The sequence below is a fragment of the Perca fluviatilis genome, chromosome 2 (genome assembly GCF_010015445.1).
Source record: "Perca fluviatilis chromosome 2, GENO_Pfluv_1.0, whole genome shotgun sequence".
Lineage (NCBI taxonomy): Eukaryota > Metazoa > Chordata > Actinopteri > Perciformes > Percidae > Perca > Perca fluviatilis.
The window spans coordinates 6,104,584-6,113,866 of record NC_053113.1 but is presented as its reverse complement, the minus strand read 5'-3'; the positions used below and the strand labels follow the sequence as shown (position 1 = coordinate 6,113,866).

The following is a 9,283-nucleotide window of genomic DNA, read 5'->3' as shown; positions in this document are numbered from 1 at the left end:
CAGCTACAGCTGTGTATGGGTATGGAGTTCCAGAGGAGGGGGGGGGGGCTGCAGTGGTCAAAGGTTAGGTATCATTAGCCAATCACTCGGCAAGGCACCGGCCCAGTTCGCCACCGGTTCTCACAACACAACTTTTCTTGCAGATGGCCATTTTTTCTAGATTCTACATAATTTTCCTACAAATTGATTCACGAGTTCACCAACCAGCAATATGATTTTAAAAATCAGTTTACGTTTTACCAAAGATAAGACTTTTACATAAGCTACGTATTTCAGTCATTTGCAAACCAAACATCAAAGGGTTGAAGATTGGTTGGCAGATCAGGAAGTATAAGGACAAATAAATTCGCAATATCATGGGCACACTGCTCATATCAAACCTGCTCTGTACTATTTCAAAGAAACCCCCAAAAGAAAAGTTAATCAGAGAAGCGAGGTGAGGTGTGCAGGTACTGACAGCTTTCTGTCTGGTCTGTTTAGAACCAGAAAAACAAACTTTAAGGATCTTGATGTACGTGTAAAGGATTAAAATGAGAGGACCAAAGATTACAACACAAGTGCAAATGAGTCCATAAATGTTGTTCACTGTGGTGTCAGAGCAGGCCAGTGTGACAATAGAATAGTTGTTACAGTAAACTTTTTTAATGATGTTCCCACACAGCTGTAAAGGAGCACTTAAAGATATCAATACAGCAACTCCAACAAATGGGTATAACCATGTTAGAGCAATAAGCATGGCAACCTTGTTATATGTCATACGTGTGTTATATTGCAGAGGATAACAGATAGCAATATATCTGTCATAAGACATGATGGATAAATTATGAAATTGTATAGTTGCATATGCATTCAAACAATAAATCTGCAGGAAACAGAAGGGAGCAGAAACAGTGTGAATGTCAGAGAGGATCTGAACCAGAAGGAATGGAAACAACCCTGTACTACCATACAGTTCATTTACAAACAGGCTGCACAGAAAAAGGTACATAGGTTCATGTAAGCTTCTGTTCATACAGATAACCACAATCAACAATAGATTGGCACAAACTATTAAAGCATAAAAACACATAATGATCATGAAAAATAAAGTATTTAAAGAGCCCAATGTCAAAGTAAGCACCAAAAGTGAAATATGAAACATATGAAGAGTTTATCATGATTCTGCTTTTCGGTTCAAAATAGTGTATCACAATATGAGTATTATAATGTCACATGTTGTCTGTTACAAGTGTGCAACAGTTTTAAATGTTAACATGTATCACAGAGTGCAGCTAAAGCATCAACACAAACAGTATTCTTACAGTCAAACAAATGAGTGAGGAATCATGTGTGACAAACATCTTACAACTTACTACTCTGATTTAAAGTCAACACAATGGTTAGGAGAGAAACTACAAACAGTTTGTGACATTGTGACTTGTGAATGATACTGTGAGTCCCTCTGTACTGAACTGTAACCGCTCTGCTTCTTCTAAACGTTTAGAGTCAGTGGACGCCCACAGCAGCAGACTGACGTCATCGAAAAAAAACCAATTATGATTTTCTAACTGATAATCACAAAGTAGTTAAAAACAATTTCACTTAAAAGTGATCTAAGGAAATATTAAAACATTTAAAGTGGTGGAATCACTTCAAATTCAAGATTATAAATCATGTATTCAACATATTGTTACATGTTCAGAGAAAGTAAGATGACGTAGTATGAAGAGAGACAACATTAGAGTAGTATGTAGAGAAACAGTAGAGAGTAGTATGTAGAGAGACACAACCCAGTCTCTCGGCAGTTTGTGATATGGTCACATAATTTAATCTATTCATTTGTGTACACAGACACGTTTATCTCGTTTTTTTCGTGATGCTCAGCACGTATTTTAAACTAATGTAAACTAATTTCAATGGGAAGCATCTTTCGTGATCACAGCACGATTCTTTTTGCCAATCGGCTGCTGGAGAGAAGCTGTATACTGCCCTACAAAGGCAAAACGCTGTAACATCATGTTTGGGCAAAAATTAGTTAATGTCATTTTTGGCGTATTCGAAACCTTCTTTATCATGTGAATAAATATCGTGAGTCAATTTGATTGTTTTAATGATAACATAAAGGGCTATGATAACCGTAACATCCAAAACCATACGAGAAACCACAGCAGAACGCCGCAACAGCTGTTACGGCTCTTTGCCTTTGTTCCGGCACGCTGAAGTTGAAGAGAGAATATAACAAGGGGAAAGTGTCACTCAAATATTTGGATTTTGATGGATGACCTCTTGACCTGGGGGGTCAAGAGGTCACGACCTGTCAGAAATGTGATTGATGCCTTCCAGGTGTGTGTGACTGGACTGTTCCGGAAGCTTCTAGAAGGAAGGCGTGTCCCGGAAATGACGTGTGTTAAGTGATGCAATGCGTGAGACACAGGAAGTAGAAAGATCTTCATTTAAATGATCCAATGAGCGCGATACAGGAAATATCCGGATGTGTTTGAAATGAGCCAGTGAGAGAAGAGGGGTGTAGCGTTAAATTTCAAGCATAAAAAGGGTTTCTTCCCGCTTGAAACAGAGAAAGATAGGGTTTTCATTCTACACACAGCATGAATGTAAGTTTGAGTAACACTGATGCGTTTGAAATGAGCCAATACAACTCTCATGCAACTGTGAGAGCAGAACGTGTGTAAGGCAGGGTTGTAAAATAGGAATGTGTAAGGCTCCTCTTACGACAGGCCAAGGAAGTGATTGTAATAAGGGTGAATGGGCCTAAGCCCAAAGGTCAATGCATTTCTACCCACACTCACACACACTCACGCACACACCACACACACACACACACACACACACACACACACACACACACACACACACACACACACACACACACACACACAAACAGCCACACTTCATGTTGTCAGTACATGTTGATCGTATGTCTGTGCATGCTTAGCTCTACTCCATATGTCTGGCCCTCCTGCGTCCTCCGCTGCTCCGTACTCATCTGGCTGTGCCTTCTTCGTTCTGGCCCGGGATCGGTGTTCACTCCCTTTTCCCAACACACCCCTTTTCCTGCGCCTCTTTTATTTCCCATGCCCACAGCAACACTCTACCGGAAATTGCGTTTTCAATTCAAATAAGCGAACCAGTGAGAAGTAGTAAAAAAAAACTGTACCATAAATATGGTATTTTTCAACATATCACACAAAATCACAAATGGCATTTGAACAAATAACATTCATTGTGACTACTTTCTTTGGAGTATAATATTCATCCATACACACACTCCTACAACTTTCCTGTGCTTGTGTGCCATTAAACACATGAAACACACGCACACAAACAGACACAGTTCATGTTGTCAGTACATGTTGTCATGTTGCCGCTGCATGTGAGCCACTAATGTTCGCACACATATGCATATGAATTTTAATTTGTGAATACAAAACTTATTTTGTATCATTTAAATGTAACCACATTGACTTAAAAGATTGTTTGTGTTTAATGTGGTGAAAGATGCAAACAAAAATTACAAAAAGTTAAAAAACAAAAAGTGTGCTTGTAACATTTTTTGTTCTCCTTGATGTACACAGTAGTTGTAAGAAAAGATTTAACTTGCAACCTGAACCAAATATGTTTCTTTGTAAAACGCCAGCGTTAAAAGTAAGTAGTTCTAACTTGAAGTTATATGAGTTCACCGGATGCATTTATGTTTTAGAGACGTTGCGTTGTAATTCAGAATTAAAACAATGTCACCAAAATGTAAGTCTTACAGGCAAGATATTGTATGTTCAACATGAATTTGTGAATACAAAACTTATTTTGTATCATTTTAATGTAACTAGCATATTTGACTTTTAAAAAAATGTGTTTAATGTGGTGAAAGATGAAGAAGAATTTTTTTTTTACCACGCCCAGAACGCTTCCATACCACACCTCTTTTCCAGAAGTTTCCAAACTACGCCCCGTTCCAGAATTTTCCTAACCACACCCACCTTACAATAGTATAAAGACTGAAGCAGACAGCGACAGAACATGCCACAGATGCGTTTGAAATGAGGGACTGAGTAAGAATTAAATCACGTATCTTTACATGCGTACGTTTGAAGCAGGACGAGAGAGAGAGACAAGAGAGAGAGAGAGAGAGAGAGAGAGAGAGAGAGAGAGAGAGAGAGAGAGGGTTTCCCGTTTTACTTTATGAAAGACACACATGTCCAAACAAGCATCCACCGTCTAACGATCTTGAATGTGGCCTCACACAGAGTATCTTACCATGGAAAGTCTTACCCGAAAAAGACTCAGCTACATAGAGGATATTATGGGACAAGTATTTACCGTCTGTATTGAAACACTACTGCTCCTCCCGGTTTCTGCGCTGAAATTTCTGGAGGCGTACTCTAGCTCGCCTGGCACTGTTCTCAAGGTCTCCACCTGTGTGCGACCCCACGTTCTGCCATGGTGAAGACGCTCCATCAGATGTTTCCTACCAAGCGCTTTCTCTGACCCCTCCACATCCTATTGTGATTTTCTGTCGCCATGCTTTCTGGATAATCATCTCCTTAGTACTGTATTGCTGGAAATTAATTTTACAAAACCCAGGTATCGGTTGCCAGGGCTTTTTGGGTGCGCTGTATCTGCAAATCCACCTCATCACTCAGTTCGGTTCGTAACAGTTTTTTAACAAACGCTATCACTGACCCATCTTTGCCCTGCTCTCGAGACCAAGTCATTCAATTTGTCCTCCAGCTTCTGTTGGTCCTTCATCATTTGTTGGAGAGTGGTGTTAGCTTCAGTACTCCACGTATCCGTGTCATCGATCTGGGTCTCCATCTTGCTGATTTTCTCGTTTTTTGCTCCTTTATAGCATGCATGTATGTCGCTAGCTGCTGGTTGACGTCTTGCTTGAACTCGTGGAATTCTTCTCTCGTGTCATGTTCAATTTCTTCTTTAAACATTTTTAGATCTTGCTTTAGTTCCGATTTAAAGTCGCCAATCTGCTTACTTATAGCTTCGAAACCCATGCACCCCGTTCCTGTTGTTGAGTCGCCGCCATGTTGACCTTCTTCCCGCATGTTGTCCTTAACATGTTCTACCCGGTGTAAATCTTTACCCGCCGGTTTATCTTGCGTCCCTCTAACTTTGCCTTTGTATGCCCCCTTCATAATCTTAACAGATTCAACTTTTTTTTTGTTTTCTTTGAATTCAGTTTTATGGGGGTCGTAAATACTTAAGGAAGTACTGATCTTTTTTAAATTGACATCTTTCACCACATTAAACACAATTTTTTTTTTTTTAAGTCAAATATGCTAGTTACATTAAAATGATACAAAATAAGTTTTGTATTCACAAATTCATGTTGAACATACCATATCTTGCCTGTAAGACTTACATTTTGGCGACATTGTTTTAATTCTGAATTACAACGCAACGTCTCTAAAACATAAATGCATCCGGTGAAGTCATATAACTTCAAGTTAGAACTATTTACTTTTAACGCTGGCGTTTTACAAAGAAACATATTTGGTTCAGGTTGCATTTTGTATTAATACAAAAAATGTTCCAAGCATACTTTTTGTTTTTTAATTTTTGTAATTTTTGTTTGCATCTTTCACCACATTAAACACAAACAATCTTTTAAGTCAAATATGCTAGTTACATTTAAATGATACAAAATAAGTTTTGTATTCACAAATTAAAATTCATATGCATATGTGTGCGAACATTAGTGGCTCACATGCAGCGGCAACATGACAACATGTACTGACAACATGAACTGTGTCTGTTTGTGTGCGTGTGTTTCATGTGTATAATGGCACACAAGCACAGGAAAGTTGTAGGAGTGTGTGTATGGATGAATATTATACTCCAAAGAAAGTAGTCACAATGAATGTTATGTGTTCAAATGCCATTTGTGGTTTTGTGTGATCTGTTGAAAATGTTTTTTGTTTTTTTTTTTTACTACTTCTCACTGGTTCGCTTATTTGAATTGAAAACGCTATTTCTGGTATAGAGTGTTGGAGCATGGGAAAAAGGGGTGTGTTGGGAAAAGGGGAGTGAACACCGGGTCAGAACGAAGCAGGCCACGAGGTTCAGACACCGAGCCTAGCTATGTGCACCTCCAACCTTTGGGCTAAGTCATTTCTCCCAACCTTACACAGCGATGCATGTACGGTTTCCACGTATATGAACGTGTCATGATTTACATGCTCTGTGGATGCTTTTACAAGGTCACTGACACTCGTGATACATTCAGACTTGCTGCTTGGGAGATGCAGGGTCCATATGAATCGTGTCATGGTGTCAGCGTCGAGGTCCCCGAGTGTATGGCACACATTCTCCCTGACATCAGCTGCATTTCCTTGGATAGCGTTGCGATATTCAGCAAAGGTAAAGGGTCGTGGCTGATTTGACGTTTGGCCACCGTCACGGGTGCCGCTAGGGATCCTTTCCACCAGGTCATTACGGTGTATGCGCTTCAGCAGGATGATCAAGACCGCGCGGGCTTTATCGTTGTAGCGCCGGGCGATTGCGTCTGCTATCTGGGTTCTATGAGTCAGGCGATCCAAAACGGCTCGAGCAATGGGCCTTCGACCAAACACTTGTATGTCGCGCAGGAAATACTTGAGTTCCACAAAATCCTCAGTGCCGAGATCGTCCAAGATGGCGAGTATCTCTCCGGACACCTCGGGTGCTGCGGACGAGCCACGGAAGACGTTGTGGTTGTCGTTGTCCTCCCAGGTGTTCATGAACTTGTTACAAACACCGTTGCCCTTCTTCCTTGCATGGTCGATCAAGGCCCTAGCCCTGTCCCGAGTGCCTCTCATAGCCTGGATGTACTCCAACTCTTCACCTGATATCATCTCGTGGTGCAACAGAACATCGGCCACGTAGTACACTCTGGCCATGTTACTGGCCTCTATGTAGCTGAGTCTTTTTCGGGTAAGACTTTCCATGGTAAGATACTCTGTGTGAGGCCACATTCAAGATTGTTAGACGGTGGATGCTTGTTTGGACATGTGTGTCTTTCATAAAGTAAAACGGGAAACCCTCTCTCTCTCTCTCTCTCTCTCTCTCTCTCTCTCTCTCTCTCTCTGGTTCCTTACACACGTTCTGCTCCAAATAGTGTAAAGATACGTGATTTAATTCTTACTCAGTCCCTCATTTCAAACGCATCTGTGGCATGTTCTGTCGCTGTCTGCTTCAGTCTTTATACTATTGTAAGGTGGGTGGTTGGAAAATTCGGAACGTTCGGTTACGTTTGGAAACTTCTGGAAAAGAGGTGTGGTATGGAAGCGTTCTGGGCGTGGTAAAAAAAATTCTTCTTCATCTTTCACCACATTAAACACATTTTTTTAAAAGTCAAATATGCTAGTTACATTAAAATGATACAAAATAAGTTTTGTATTCACAAATTCATGTTGAACATACCATATCTTGCCCATAAGACTTACATTTTGGTGACATTGTTTTAATTCTGAATTACAACGTAGCGTCTCTAAAACATAAATGCATCCCGGTGAACTCATATAACTTCAAGTTAGAACTACTTACTTTTAACGCTGGCGTTTTACAAAGAAACATATTTGGTTCAGGTTGCAAGTTAAATCTTTTCTTACAACTACTGTGTACATCAAGGAGAACAAAAAATGTTACAAGCACACTTTTTGTTTTTTAATTTTTGTAATTTTTGTTTGCATCTTTCACCACATTAAACACAAACAATCTTTTAAGTCAATGTGGTTACATTTAAATGATACAAAATAAGTTTTGTATTCACAAATTAAAATTCATATGCATATGCGTGCGAACATTAGTGGCTCACATGCAGCGGCAACATGACAACATGTACTGACAACATGAACTGTGTCTGTTTGTGTGCGTGTGTTTCATGTGTATAATGGCACACAAGCACAGGAAAGTTGTAGGAGTGTGTGTATGGATGAATATTATACTCCAAAGAAAGTAGTCACAATGAATGTTATGTGTTCAAATGCCATTTGTGATTTTGTGTGATATGTTGAAAAATACCATATTTATGGTACAGTTTTTTTTTTTTACTACTTCTCACTGGTTCGCTTATTTGAATTGAAAACGCAATTTCCGGTAGAGTGTTGCTGTGGGCATGGGAAAAAAAAGAGGCGTGGGAAAAGGGGTGTGTTGGGAAAAGGGTGAACACCGATCCCCGGGCCAGAACGAAGAAGGCACAGCCAGATGAGTGCAGCAGCGGAGGACACAGGAGGGCCAGACATATGGAGTAGAGCTAAGCATGCACAGACATAGATCAACATGTACTGACAACATGAAGTGTGGCTGTTTGTGTGTGTGTGTGTGTGTGTGTGTGTGTGTGTGTGTGTGTGTGTGTGTGTGTCTGTGTGTGTGTGTGTGTGAATGTGTGTGTGTGTGTGTCTGTGTGTGAGTGAGCGTGAGTGTGTGTGAGTGTGGGTAGAAATGCATTGACCTTTGGGCTTAGGCCCATTCACCCTTATTACAATCACTTCCTTGGCCTGTCGTAAGAGGAGCCTTTACACATTCCTATTTTACAACCCTGCCTTACACGTTCTGCTCTCACAGTTGCATGAGAGTTGTATTGGCTCATTTCAAGCGCATCAGTGTTACTCAAACTTACATTCATGCTGTGTGTAGAATGAAAACCCTATCTTTCTCTGTTTCAAGCGGGAAGAAACCCCTTTTATGCTTGAAATTTAACGCTACACCCCTCTTCTCTCACTGGCTCATTTCAAACACATCCAGATATTTCCTGTATCCGCTCATTGGATCATTTAAATGAAGATCTTTCTACTTCCTGTGTCTCCCGCATTGCATCACTTAACACACGTCATTTCCGGGACACGCCTTCCTCTTCTAGAAGCTTCCGGAACAGTCCAGTCACACACACCTGGAAGGCATCAATCACATTTCTGACAGGTCGTGACCTCTTGACCCCCCAGGTCAAGAGGTCATCCATCAAAATCCAAATAATCAATGTCGCATGCAAAACTTGCAAGGCATGCAAAGCAAAGCAACCTCAAAAGCTAAGGCTAAAAAAAAATTAGAAAAATTTGATGAAAAGCGGGAGAGCTGGGTCCATACCCACCAAAAAATCGGACCACCTCCCACATCGTGGATGAAGCTTCTATGCTGGTATGTAATTGCTTTTATTATTTCCATGCAGTTAAGTTACACAGTGTTGCTCTGTACATTTTCATGTTAATAACTTTTACTGTTGTGTGTGTGTGTGTGTGTGTGTGTGTGTGTGTGTGTGTGTGTGTGTGTGTGTGTGTGTGTGTGAGCTTGAAAAATTTGC

At 40.5% G+C, this 9,283-nt stretch overlaps 1 pseudogene; it reads right to left on the bottom strand.

The window, feature by feature from the left end:
• Positions 1 to 229: 229 nt before the first annotated feature.
• LOC120545195 lies at positions 230 to 1,157 on the bottom strand (annotated as a pseudogene).
• Positions 1,158 to 9,283: the final 8,126 nt, after the last annotated feature.